The following is a 13956-nucleotide window of genomic DNA, read 5'->3' on the forward strand; positions in this document are numbered from 1 at the left end:
CTGTGTGTGTCCGTGCGTAACCTCGGTTTGTTTCTCGTCCCTGACAAACTGGCTGGGATGGAGTGAGAGTCCAAAGCGTGGTCGGTATACTTAACAGCACTCAGCGGGGACAGTTTGTGGACGCAGACCCTCAGTTTGACTGACTGCTGCATAATGGAAACAAAAGATTCTTGGTGCCGTTGCTCGCTGAGAGGCAAACTTACAAATAGCTTGGGGAGCCTGGGGACTAGTGAAATACTATCTGGAAACTGATCCCACGCAGGCGACAGCTGTGTCAACCGTGATACAACAAGCGGGGACAAATGCGGGATTTAAATAAGAAAAGTCAGGATTTGCCAAGACAGGGTTATACATTTGGTAAACAGTGCACAAATAGCATGTCTTTATGTCTCGCCGCCCCACGTGCAAATATATGATTAGACTAAGGTGGTGGCACAGATTTAAATACAAAAGAGCCGTTATGTAGATGCCAGGCACCTCTGCCTTTCATCTGCTGCTATACATTATACATGACGCTCCTTCAGCTGTGGGAAGTCAAAGGCAGAGCGAGCGTTTCTCCTGTGATGATCAGTAGCAGGGAGGTGGATGAGGGTAAACACGAGGGGGGAGAGCGCATTGCTTCCTATGTGTTTACAAGATTGATAAGATGTCCTCCGCTGAGAGAGAATGCGAGGGAGGGAAGAAAGGGATGCAGAAGAAGGGATTAACGTTTCCCAGCTGCCAATCAAAAGCCTCTCGGTGAAGCTGCGTAGCTAAGGGGGAGAACTACAACTGCATTTTGCAGCTTCCGCAGCATTCATCCTTTCATCTCCCTCCGCTCTGGACGTGTTTTTCCCTGCCTCGACTCAATTGTCTCTTCAGCCTTCCCTCTCTCTCCCCTGAGCTCATGCTGTTACTTTTTTTATAACCTGTTTTTCTTTTTCCTGAGCTGTTCATTGCAACATTTTCTGCAGCAGAACTGATCTTCTTGAACTTGATTTTCTGTCTTGTAAATGGGAATTTTGAATTAGTCTGCAGGTGTACATTTTGTCTTTTCATCTTCCTGCTGTTTCCTCTGAAGGCAGAAGGCCTCAGAGCCACTAGGTGGTGTGAGTACTCTGACCGCAGTGCCTGAAGTGAAGTACACACACACACATGCATTTTGTGTACCAGCAAACACACACAAATATCTTCTCATCAGCGGTGTTGGCTACTGATTTTCCCTCGAGCTGTAAGAACCATGCTGTCTTTGGAGAGATTACCGCCCTCGCCTCACTGATGCAGTATCACATGCACACACACTCAGTCTCACATGCACATTGCACACATAGGCCTACTCAGTCTCACATGCACACACTCAGTCTCACATGCACACACACTCCCGCAGAGTGCTGAAACATTTATGAAGAGGCTCAATTGTTACGTTGCTAGCCATTGACACCCAGATGCAGTTAATTTAAATCAAGCTGTCACATGGCGGAAACAGTGTGCCGCATGTGCACCAACACATGAAACAGACGGGGAAGTGCAGCAGCGTTAATCTCTGAAATCTGCAGGGCTCTGAGGGCTAAGATGAAGTGGGTGAAATGTTTGCTCCGTAAGAAGTTGTATTCATATTGCAGCATATCTAATGTGTGTTTAACAGAGCTATTCAAGGGCATTGAGTATATTCCTTTAAGGAATATACTGGAGCATTCAAACAGAGAATAGCAGGCTTTTAAAAGTAGATATTTCAAAGTGTTACCATTGTGAAAATAACTAAGAGCCATACAACAATGTATACATACTTATTTAATGTTATATTCCTTACCATCCATGGTAAATCTCATGTAAGACCTAAATCCACAGTGTATCAGACTTATTTAGCCTGTCTTTTGCTCTAATGCTGCATTTACTTCATGTCAGATGGACAGGAAAGATGGTAAAGGTTCCCATGGTAACTAATGGGGATGTTTATCTCACAGGTAACTTCAGGATAACAGCGTGGAGAGTCAGTTGTTTGAGAGTTAAAAATAATGTTTACTTAGCCTATACTTCAACACTGAATCCACTATATGTTGCCTTCATTTGATTGTTAGTGGAACTTTAGCAGAAGTGAGATCATGTTTGCTTGGTTTTCAGTCACCCTTATATTGCTCTAATTCAGACAGGCCTATCAGATATTTTAGATACAAAAATGCCAAGCTATAACAACAACTAGAGTTGGCATGAGGACAATTTACAATTAGAAAGCCTATTATATATTTTGTATGATAACTCCAATGTGGCTTGAACACAGCATACGCCAAAAGCTACTCACAGTTTTTGTATAAGGCTGATTTATTTGCTAATTATCCTGGGCTCTGAATATGTATGGCAGTAGGAAGGTGTGTGGCAAAACGACTAAATGTGAACTACAATGCCCTAATTCATGGGTCGGCAACAGGCGGCCCGCGGGCCATTGTTGGCCCGCCAGCAATACTATTTGGCCCATCATTTGAGAATCAAAAATAAAATATTATTTACAACATAGGACCGACAGTCGCACATCAGGGTTTCCGTTAGCCGGTAATTACCGTTTTTTTATCTGGTAAGATTCATTAAAAACCGGTAAATTCAAAAACCTGCTGGTCAAAATGTCCGCTAATAATTATAATGGGGATGATCCGATCGATCGGCCGCCAGTCATTATCGGCTGATATTCACTCTTAATAGTTTGATCGGTGCTCTCTATAAAGGCCGATCAGGAGAGCTGGATCTGATCGATATGGACATAAACGCGAGTGAAGTGTAACCGGACGGAGAGAGAGATCCGATCAGCTGCTGCATAATCACCTGAAGCCCCGCCCACTGTTTAGCGCGCTGCATGAGAAACTGACGTGCTGTCAGGAGAGAGGGAGAGGGAGGATCCGTTTCTCCCGTGTTATTATCCAAAGTTAATGTACACTTTTGAATAATGTACTTCATCTACTACAAGTAGTTTGTTTGAATGTAATAATTATGTTGTTTGTGGAATCATTTATTGAAAAATTATTATGGGAGGGGAGGAAGTGGCACTGTGGAAGAGCAGAGTGGCGAGGGAGAGCTGTCATCTTCCCTTTACAAGCTTCAAACATGTATTTATCGTGTGATTTTGGAAATAAAAGTTTCATATTCTGAAAGCCAAGACTTTGTTTATTTTAAAATCAAACAAAACACCCGAACCCCGAACAACTTTTTTACGCAAATCCACGTTTATTTTGAAATGAGCCGTTGCGACTTCCAACTGATTTCGATAGAGCGGGTCACATAAGGCAAATGTGTGGTTGTGGGGAACCAGGTCAATTAAAGTACTTATTTAACTATTAAATACATTGAGTTTGAGTAAAATACTTGGTTACTGATTAATTTAGGTTATAATATATTTAATTGCAAAGCAAAACATGCTGTAATTGATTTATTTTGTCATTTGGTATTTTTTATAGGTTTTCAACCTGAAAGAATCCTAATGTGTCCTTGAAAAGTTGAAATAAAGAAAAGGAAAAAGGATTCCAGTTGCCCCTCAAGCCTCTCAAATGTGGGCAAACACTCAAATAAATGCCAAAAACCCAGAGAACTTGATAATACTTGACAATAAAAGTATGTTAAATAACACTGCTACCTAGTTAGTAACTCTACTTTACTCAGTGGAGACTCGTCCATTGAGCGGAAGCAGATTGCGTTTTAGGGTGAGAAACACCGCTAAAAGCTCCAGGTAATTTATGTGCGCCCGCTGGAGGTCTCTGCTCCAGAGACCCCTCACCGGGCGACCTTCATAAATACCTCCCCAACCTGTCAGACATGCGTCCGTGGTGACCACTTTCCGTGAAAGGACAGCACCCATAGGCACACCTCGTACTAGAAAAGTCGGGTGCAGCCAGTGGCGCAGTGCCATTACGCATTTCACAGTAACCATCACTGGTTTAGTTTTAGGGCGGCCACCCAGCGCTGAAACTCCCTCATGTGTAAGCGTCCCAATCGTACGACCAGGATGGCTGACGCCATGAGCCCCAGCAATCGCAGGCATGATCTGAAGAGAACATGTTTGCGCAGCTGGAAAAGAGCGAGACAAGCTCTGAAAGCTTTCACTCTTTCCGCTGACAAGCGAGCTGAAAAGGGCACCGAGTTCAGGCGTAAACCCAGGAAGAGTATAGTCTGCGCGGGGCACAACATGCTCTTCTCTGTGTTTATTATGAAACCCAGGTTGAGCAGGTGCTTTACGAGGACATTTGTCTGCGTAACAGCCTCCTGCTCCGACTGTGCGAGAAGCAGCCAGTCGTCCAGGTAGGTCGCCAGGCGAATACCCTGTTGTCTTAACGGGGTTATCGCGGCTTCCGTACATCGTACAAACACCCTTGGACTGAGAGACAGACCGAAGGGGAGTACTCTGTATTCATAACAGATCCCCTGAAATGCGAATCTCAGATATTTTCTGTGTGGGTAATATACTGGGATGTGAAAATACGCATCTTTCAGGTCGACTGATGTAAACCAGTCGTCTTGTCGCACGAGCCGCAGCAGAGATGTGTGAGTGAGCATTCTGAACTTATATATTTTTAGATATTTGTTCAGAGCCCTCAAATCAAGTATTGGCCGAATTCCGTTCCCTCCCCGTTTGGGAACGAGGAAGTACTTGGAATAGAAGCCGCCCTGACTCTGCTCGGCGGGTACAATAGATATAGCCCTCTTTTCTAGGAGTGAGAGAATCTCTCTCTCCAGAATATGGGCTGACTCTCCTCGGGCCTGCGAATGCAGAATGCCTGAGAAGCGAGGGGGGGTGACGGTGACTTGGAGTCTGTAGCTCCGTGTAACTGTCTTGAGAAACCCAAGCAGATGTCATGAGCATCTCCCGCTGTATGCTCCTTACGGCCCGTCCACACTACAGCGTCTGCAGCTTCAATCTGCCCATTCACTTTGAATGGGGTGACGTCACGTTGCCGCTTTTTTTCGCCGAACTGAATTGTGGGTAGCAGAGCGGTCCGTCTCCGGCGTCAGAAGTTGAACAATGTTCAACTTCTGACGCCGGAGTAGCCAGCGCCAGCCAATCAAATCCCGTTTAGGAAAATCTGACAGCTCGAGCCGTAGCCAATCAAACCGCGTCTAAGCTGGGAGAGATATCCTGCCGTTCATTTCTATATTTCAAAAAAAGATGGAGGAGAAACTGATTATTGCCGTAGCAAATCACCCGGTTTTGTATGACCAGACCCTCTTCACCTACCGGGATACAAACCGGAGGAACTGTTTGGGGATTGTATATCCAGTTTACGTAGTGTTAACATAGCTAGCAAGCATAGCCATTAGCCACTATATTTAGCATAAAATAGCACGATAGATCATTAATCACATAAATGTTCATCATCCACTGACACTTTACCTCTGCCACATCATAGACTATATTGCATTACATTAATGCACACAATGTCATACTCCTTTCTGCTCATATTCTGCTTTCACATTTCTGTGAATATATATATATATATATATATATGCAAAAATGCATTCTATTTCCATGTAAATTACTGCTTTATTTAATTTTTATCTTTTTGCAATTTAACTGTATTTTATTACGGTGTAAAACATTTTGTGTTTTATATTAGATTTCTTGTTTTTTATATATGCACCATGACATCAAGTCAAATTCCTAGTATGTGCAAAGCTACCTGGCAATAAACCCGTTTCTGATTTTGATTCTGATAAAGTGTGACATGTAAAACCTTTATGCAATAGACCTATCGCTAAACCACGCCCCAAATATAATTTGTCCAATCATATCACAGCGAAAATCCCTCCTGACAGAAAACTCGGACATCACCAGAAAAGCCGTTTGTGGTGCGCATCAAACCAAAACCAGACGTCTGTGATCGAAACCACTGTGAACAGTTCAGTTTCTATGTTTATTATCTAGCTAATATCTGATGGTGAAACGCTGTGCGTGGGGTACCTGTAATTTCGGACACCAGGTACCCTGAAAGACTGGATGGAGGAGTATATTTCGTACCTTTTCCGAAGCCCAAAAGAAAACTCGACAAATGCAAGCGGTGGATTATGCTGTGTCGTCAACCACATACACAACTGAATGTGAAGACAATTATCAAGGACACTTATGTTTGCTCAAAGGTAAGGTCAATTCATAAAGACATCATATTTGACAGTATGTATTAGAAACGTAGACCAAACTATTAGTTTGCTAACGATTGACTTTGTCTGCCAACTAGCTAGCGTATATCCAGCCCAGCTAGCTAACGTTAGCTGCCAACTTGTTAGCCAGCTAACTAGCTATAGTGTTATCAACATCAACGTTTGCTGTCTGACTTTTCGTCCTCGCTAGTTAGCTGGTGTTTTTAGCTAACTTTTGCTAACTGTCTTTTCACCTCAAAGCACTTCAGAGATGGGAAGCCAACTCTGGAATATCAGATCCCATCCGGGCTCTCGTGTGTGCTGCTCCGAAAAGACACAGACCCTCACCCAAAAAAAGGTAACGCTACAGTCAGCCAGGTGCATAACAGTGAAAATGATGACCAACAAGGACAGTTATAGATTTAATGTAGTGACCACCACTGCTAACATTCAACATCATATTATCATTTCAATGGTTACACAACAGTCACCACTACACACGACAGGCAACAAGATTAGATATTTTATATAAAGAAATACATGGCTACCTTTTTACTCTTGCTTTTAACTGTTAACTTTCATCTGCTGTTGCTTTTATTAGCTCTTGCTTCTATTTTAATGTTATTTTAACTTGAACTCTCCCCGCGGCCATTGTCAAGAGTCATTCACGGTCGGCTTTGTTTGTCCGAGTTTTCAAAGGGGGCGTGGCTTAGCGATAGGTCTATTGACAGTGATAAAGGGATTTGGTTTTCATTAATGGAGGAATCATTTTCTTAAATTCAAGAAATTAACTGTATTCTTTCATTTCATTTTATTAGAGGAAGTGTGCAAAAAGCGGTGGAAGTACCTCAGGGACAAATACAGAAAGGAGAGGATATTAGAGAAGGAAGGGAAAAGGAGCGGGGCAGGGTCTTCCGGGGGATCTAAGCCCTGGCGTCTCACAGCAATCATGAGCTTTTTAAAGCCATTCATGCTTGACCGCGAGACGTTCAGCAATTTCCCCCGGCAAGCCCTGCCTCCATCCACATCCATAGAAGAGGAAGAGGAAGACAGCCTGGAAGAGAGCCTGGATGACAGCATTGTCCAACCAACCAGGTCGGCCGGCCAGTCAGCGAGCCAGTCAGCCGGCCATGTAAGCCAGCCAGTCAGCCAGCACAGGCGAGAGTCGCATTCCGGGGGAAAAAGAGAAGGGGAAGGGAGATGTCCCTTTGAGGAGAATCTGCTTTTGACCGTAGGTCCAATGCTGGATATGCCACCACTACCACCCCCACCACCAGTGGTGGAGGAGGACGAAGACCTGCTCTTTTTCCGGAGTCTCTTGCCCACCATGAGGCTGATCAGCAGGAGAAATAGGCTGAGGCTCAGATTCAAAATACACGAGGCGGTCCTGGAGGCAGCAGAGCTGGAAAATTAATTAATTACATACTGATACTGATCCACATGACATGTTTTTACATTCATCACACACTTCACTCACAACATTACATAAATAAAAGTTATTTAAAGTATGTTATGGCTATACTGTGTCTTGACTTGTTCATGTGGTTTGTCAGTTGCAACCATAGGTTGCAACATACCAGAAGCTTCATGTATGTCGATATATCATGTGCTGTCTTCTGTAATTGTTCAGGTGAAAACCTGTTGTAATTTTTATCACTAAAAACAGGACTGAAGGAAAAAGGTTGTTAGTCATATCATAATATCAATTCAGGAAACATGTTTATTAGGAATGGTTGATTTTAAAATGGCTCATTTGGAATATTTGCTTTTTAAAGAAATATGGGTAGCTCTTAAAAGAGCTTTTGGTTTGGAGACAATGGTGACCCTACACCACTCTATGCTGCCATCGCACTGCACCCTCCTCATTGAAATAGGAGCAGAAGTTCTCCCGCAGTTGGATGGATCTGCGTGTGGCATTGTTGGAGCCCATCCTCGGTGCATCACACAGGGTTGGAGTAGCTTCACCCGTGGACTCGGCGATAGGTGTGCGTGATGTCCTTCCTATCGTCTTCCTGCGGAGGAAGTTGTGCAACACACAGGCGGCCTTCACACACAACTCTGTTACCTCGGGGCTGGTGGTGATGACACGCCTGAGCATTCTCCACTGGGATGAGAGGATGCCAAACGCACATTCAACCACCAACCTGGCCCGGCTGAGGCGGTAGTTGAACAACTTCCTTTCACGGGTGAGGTGACGTCCAGGGAATGGACGCAGCAGGTTGTCTCCTTCTACAGAGTCAGATGAAAGAAGTAGAAATACACAAAACGTACCGTAGGCATATGGCGAGTCGCTCGGCAGGTCCGATTGACAAACGCAGATGGGTGTCAGCCTTTGTAATCAGTGGACCCACTTTTCCGAGCAACTCGTCGAACACGTCTTTGCTCATCCTGAAGTATTTTTGAAAGAGGTTGTCATCCAGACGGAGCTCTTGGACCAGAACGTGGTATTCCCCCCCGTTGCAAACGTTTTCGGAGTATAGGATGTACCCAACAGTGACGCACACTAAATGGCTTCCTGCGAGACAATGTATACACTTCATGCAACCTTGCACACACACGTGTTACCCTTCTTGCCCTTCTTACCCTTGTTACAACACCGGCATCCATTTGAGCAATAGTGGAGAAGAACCGTTTTTTTTTGTTTTGAATGTCCGGGGCGGGACATTCATGTGATTGGTTGTTGGTCGCGGTGCTTGAATAAAATCCCCAAACTTCAGACACGCCCAGCTCCAAGCTTTTTTTGAAGCTGTAGTGTGGACGCTCCGTTAGAGCCAGCTGAGATGTCACGTCTCTTCCCCTCTGAGTCTCTATTTGTTGTGTTATGGGGCCCTCCAGTGTCTGAGCACTGTGGTGCCCCATTTCGACAATCCCCACCGACACAGCGCATGCGTGTGACGGTGGTGCCCTTACGGCTCCAGCCGGCACTGAGCATGCGCGTGACGGTGGTGCCTTCACGACCCCAGCCGGTACTGCGCATGCGCGTGACGGTGATGCCTTCACGACCCCAGCCGGCACTGCGCATGCGCGTGACGGTGGTGCCTTCACGACCCCAGCCGGCACTGCGCATGCGCGTGACGGTGGTGCCTTCACGACCCCAGCCGGCACTGCGCATGCGCGTGACGGTGGTGCCTTCACGACCCCAGCCGGCACTGCGCATGCGCGTGACGTGGTGCCTTCACGACCCCAGCCGGCACTGCGCATGCGCGTGACGGTGGTGCCTTCACAGACCCGTCAATTGTCCGCCCTTTGAGAGAGGCCGTAGCTGCTCTCAGAAGGGGAACAGTTGACGGACTGTTTATTGTTTTTTTATTGTTTTTCTTTTCCCTTTTCAAGCACCGTATCACCTATAAACTCCTTCTTCTGACTTACAAATCCCTCCATGCCCTCGCCCATGGATGTATAATAAGAACTGGATACAGCGTGGGAGGCGGGGCCTCATTAATTCCTATGAGAGTTGCTCATTGGCGCATGATGACAAAATGGCCCAACTTTTGAGAGAGCGAAACGTCACAGATTACCCAGCATGCCTGAGAAGTACCCGTATGTGCACTCATAGAGCATGCGCAACTTTAACCACGCCGCCCAAAAGGCTCGTTCACATTAAGCACGTGAAATTGCGTACACGTAACAGCACCGCGCGTTCATGACAGCATGGTACTGGATTTATTTGAAGGAGGCGGCAGCTAGCGGCTAGCTAGTAAATTATGCTAAGTTACACATCAATCGTTATGTACTTTTATATTACGCTGACATCAGGATCTAGTGATATCCAAGCAACAGAGCTTCATTTAGCATGATAATTGTGTGGGTTGTACATGAAACCACTTGGTAATATATAAAAATGTATATGTTGAAGCCTGTTATGATCAATTGTGAGTTAAAACTTTATCTAAAAAGTAAAGCTGATGATGGATTACTGTGGTGGAGTTAAAATAACAATAGCCTATTTCTTTTTGAAATGTGATGGAGTAAAAGGATAGTAACTGATTATTCATGTTAAGTAGCCCACAAGTAACTAAAACAATTGCAAGTGCAATAAGAAGCTACAGGAACGTTAATCTACGTCGGTAATATTAACTTTATTTAATACAACATTTACGGTACAAGATTTACATCATACAGCCCATGTAGTATAATATTTTACAAATGATGAATTACAGCAAACGTACAATATATCCATTATTACAGCTCCGTGGGCTGGCAGTAAGGCGATATGGTCCGTTGTTATTGTGCATCCATGGGTAAAGAGAAACTCATGTAGTACTGAACACATAACATGAACGTGCCGGGCGGCGCGATCCCTTGGGTTAGATGCGCGTTCATAATGCCGAGGGAAATAACTCTCAGAATAACGTTATTAGCACATTTTTACAACTTGAGGAACGAATGTTTTTAATAAGGGCTATACAAACGTTCATACTGGGTAGTTTATTTAGTTTAAAAAAAATTATCCAACGAGTTACAGACCACTCTTTCCCAATGTAAGTCAATGGGAAAAAGTGTTTCCGGGCCCAGCAACCAAAAGGAAGTGTAGTACCGCCGTTTGACCAGCACGAATATTCTCATCAGACTCCGGCGCACTTCCTGGGGGCTTGCCCTCGCCCCCCAATACCTGTCTGACCTTCTCCGCTACCACACTCCATCCCGGAAGCTAAGATCATCTGGACAGGATCTCCTCTCCACCCCCCACACCAGGTTGCAGACTTTTGGTGACAGAGCCTTCAGTGTGGCATCCCCCACCCTCTGGAACTCTCTCCCCCCCGAAATCCGCAGCGCCCCAACCCTGGACATTTTCAAAAAAGCCCTCAAAACGCACCTTTTTACCAAGGCTTTCGCCACTGTATAGTTAGTTTAATAGGTTTATTTTTCCGCTACTTCCCCCCCCCACCCCCTTAACCTGTCTGCCTTTTCCCCCCCTACTCCCCCCCCCCCCCCTACCCGACTTGTAAAGCGACCTTGGGTTTCCTGAAAGGCGCTATAAAAATATTATATATTATTATTTTTTTTTTTTCGAGCTGCGCCCTTGGCTTGAAGCCTGGATGCGTCAGCGTAAAATGTTTTATGACAGAAAAATCAATAAATGTGTGACATGTGTTTATGCGGACTTGAGGATGGTGTTGAGGCATCTCTCGAGGCGGCGGGAACACATTTAGAGCTGGGGAACCGTAGACTTCCAGCTCTGTCACAGAGGGGAGAAGGAGGGGCTGTCACGCCGCTCGCTTCTTCTTCCTCGACTGCTGGCCGAAATTCTGGGTTGGCTGCGCCTGGGCTGCAGCCGGAACCGGAGATTTTCTAGGCCAGCTCGCCCTCGTCCCCTGCCTGGGCTGGGGACTCGGGGCGGACTGCGACCTCTGCGTTTTCGGTATTTTGAACCGAGCAGGGTTCGGGGCAGCTTGGACGAAGGGCTGCCGCTGCGAAGGCAGCGGCTGGGCCCTTCGAGGGAGGCAGAGGTGGAGGGCCTCGTCCTTCTTCTTTTTCGACTCGCATCTCCTCTGCATGGAGGCAAGAGCGGAGCCGAAAATCCCCTCGGGAACGATGGGCATGTCAAGCACATCCTCCTTTTCCCGGTCTGGGAGGTTGGTGAGGTTGAGCCATCTAGCTCTTTCCTGCACCACCATGATCCCCATTGTTTTGCCCGTGGCCTGGACGGCGCAGCGTTGGACACAGAGACAAATGTCTGTGACCGCGGCCAACTCGTCCAGAACGGCTGGTCCAGGATTACTCAACATATCCTCACAGAGCTCCGCTTGGTATGCGGTTAGCAGTGAGGAAACGTTCAGAGCCCTGGCAGACAACGCTGCGGCTCTGTAGGACCGTTCAGTCATGGTCGACTGGAAACGGTCCACCTTCGCTGGCAGCGTGGGGTTCCTGCTTGGTGACGGGCCCATCCTCGGTAGGAGGTGGGCTTCCACCAGCAGTTCCATCGGCGGTATGCGGAGCAGGCCGAGCCTCTGCGGGCGAGACCATGGTGTGGTCTCGCCGGGAGCTCCCGCCTGGTGAGTCGTGGGGCTCCGTTCCCGCGTCTCTTGCCGCCACCGGGTCCCGGCCTGACACGGCGTGGGATCCCGGTTCCGCAGCTGCCGCTGTTAGTGAGCCCCAGACCGACACAGTGAGGGGCTCAGTCTCTGCGGCGGACGCCCCCGTGTCTTGATTGCCAAACGGCGAATCAGTGGACATGAGGGAGTCCTGTTCCAACAAGCTAGCTTGGTGTGCTAGCCGTCGGTGGAGGCTCTTTCGGGTGAAACGGGCACAATGCCCGCACGAGCCGGGGTTGTCGATAGCCTCCTGGGCGTGTTCCAGCCCGAGGCAGGACGAGCAGACCTGGTGTGAGTCTGTGCCTGCTATCCTCAACCCGCAGCCGCATGACCGAGTCCCTGACTCCTCTGGTGTGAGGGGGAGAGGCGTCCATCTTGTTCGCCTCGTGGCGTGGAGAGCACCCGCTCGTAACAGGTATGTCGTTGAGAGAAAAAGTGTTACCAACCCGTCCTTAATCCGGAGAAAAAGGGACGGTGTGGGTCCTTTGTTCTCAAAGAATATTGACTGGTGTGTCAATATACTTCTAATCCTTTTCTCCTCCGTGAGAGAGAAAATGAAAAGCGTCCTCGCTACCGTGGTGTCGGTAGTAAGGGGAAGCTAGCTAGCAACAGGTGCGTAGCTAGCTTGAGAAAAATCAAAACCTTACCTTACTTTCCGGGGAAAGAAACGGCGAGGTCGATTTTAATACTAACTGGCGTTAGTATTACCGTCTTCTTGCGAAGCAGAAGGAGTAGCCGGCGAGCGCCTGTCGACCGAAATGGTTATATTTGGGTTCAGTCTGTGGACCGTTAAGCTTGTCCGGCTACTATAGAGATGTGCTCTGAAGCGAGAAGAGGTGTTTGAATGACGCATGCGTCGTGGCGCAAGCTACTTATATATATAGGGTGAATTCCCTGACGCTGACGTCAAGATCACCAGCCAATCAGGATTGGCGTAATGAGATTGATGCTTCTGTTTGCTCCGCGATGAGGCGCATCCCATAGTGAGACATTGAACGGAGTGTTATGAATGAGAACCTGTAGCGTATGCTTCGTGAACACTAACTGAAACAGAAACCAGATATGCTCAAATTGAAAAGAGTTGTTGGCAGTGGTCTTTGCATGTTCAAAATTCAATGACTATATCTATGGTAAACCAGTCACTATTGAAACAGACCACCAGCCCCTCGTCACCATACTAAAAAAGCCCATACACACAGCACCTACAAGACTACAAAGAATGATGATACGACTACAAAAGTGCGACATCACTCTAGTGTACAAATGCGGAAAGCAAATGTTCCTGGCTGACACTTTGTCGCGAGCTCCCCGCAGCTCCACAGTTCAGCAAGCTGAAGAAGAGGACAACTTTGACGTGATGACTATTAACTACATATCTTCTTCTCGCTTAGAAGAGTTAGAGAGGCACACAGCTGAAGACATGACTCTGCAAACACTCAGCACCACTATCAGACACGGGTGGCCCGCTAAACAGCATAATCTACCACATGCCATTAGACCGTATTTTCCTTTCAGAGACGAACTGATTGTTGAAAATTGAGTCATAATGAAGGGTCACAAAGCAGTTATTCCTCTGTCACTACAGAAAGAATACATCAGCATCATGCACAGAGGACATCCTAGTGAATAATTTACAAAGCGGAGAGCATGTGGCATTGTTTTCTGGCCAACTATGACAGACAACATTCACACAGAAATACAGTCATGCTCAGTGTGCAACAGCACAAAACCACACCAGCAGAAAGAACCACTCCATCTGCTTCCAGTTCCAGACCTGCCGTGGTCAAACTGACATCTTTACTGACAATACTTAGTGCTAGTGGACTCA

Source organism: Gymnodraco acuticeps, unplaced genomic scaffold (assembly GCF_902827175.1).
Source record: "Gymnodraco acuticeps unplaced genomic scaffold, fGymAcu1.1, whole genome shotgun sequence".
NCBI classification, from domain to species: domain Eukaryota; kingdom Metazoa; phylum Chordata; class Actinopteri; order Perciformes; family Bathydraconidae; genus Gymnodraco; species Gymnodraco acuticeps.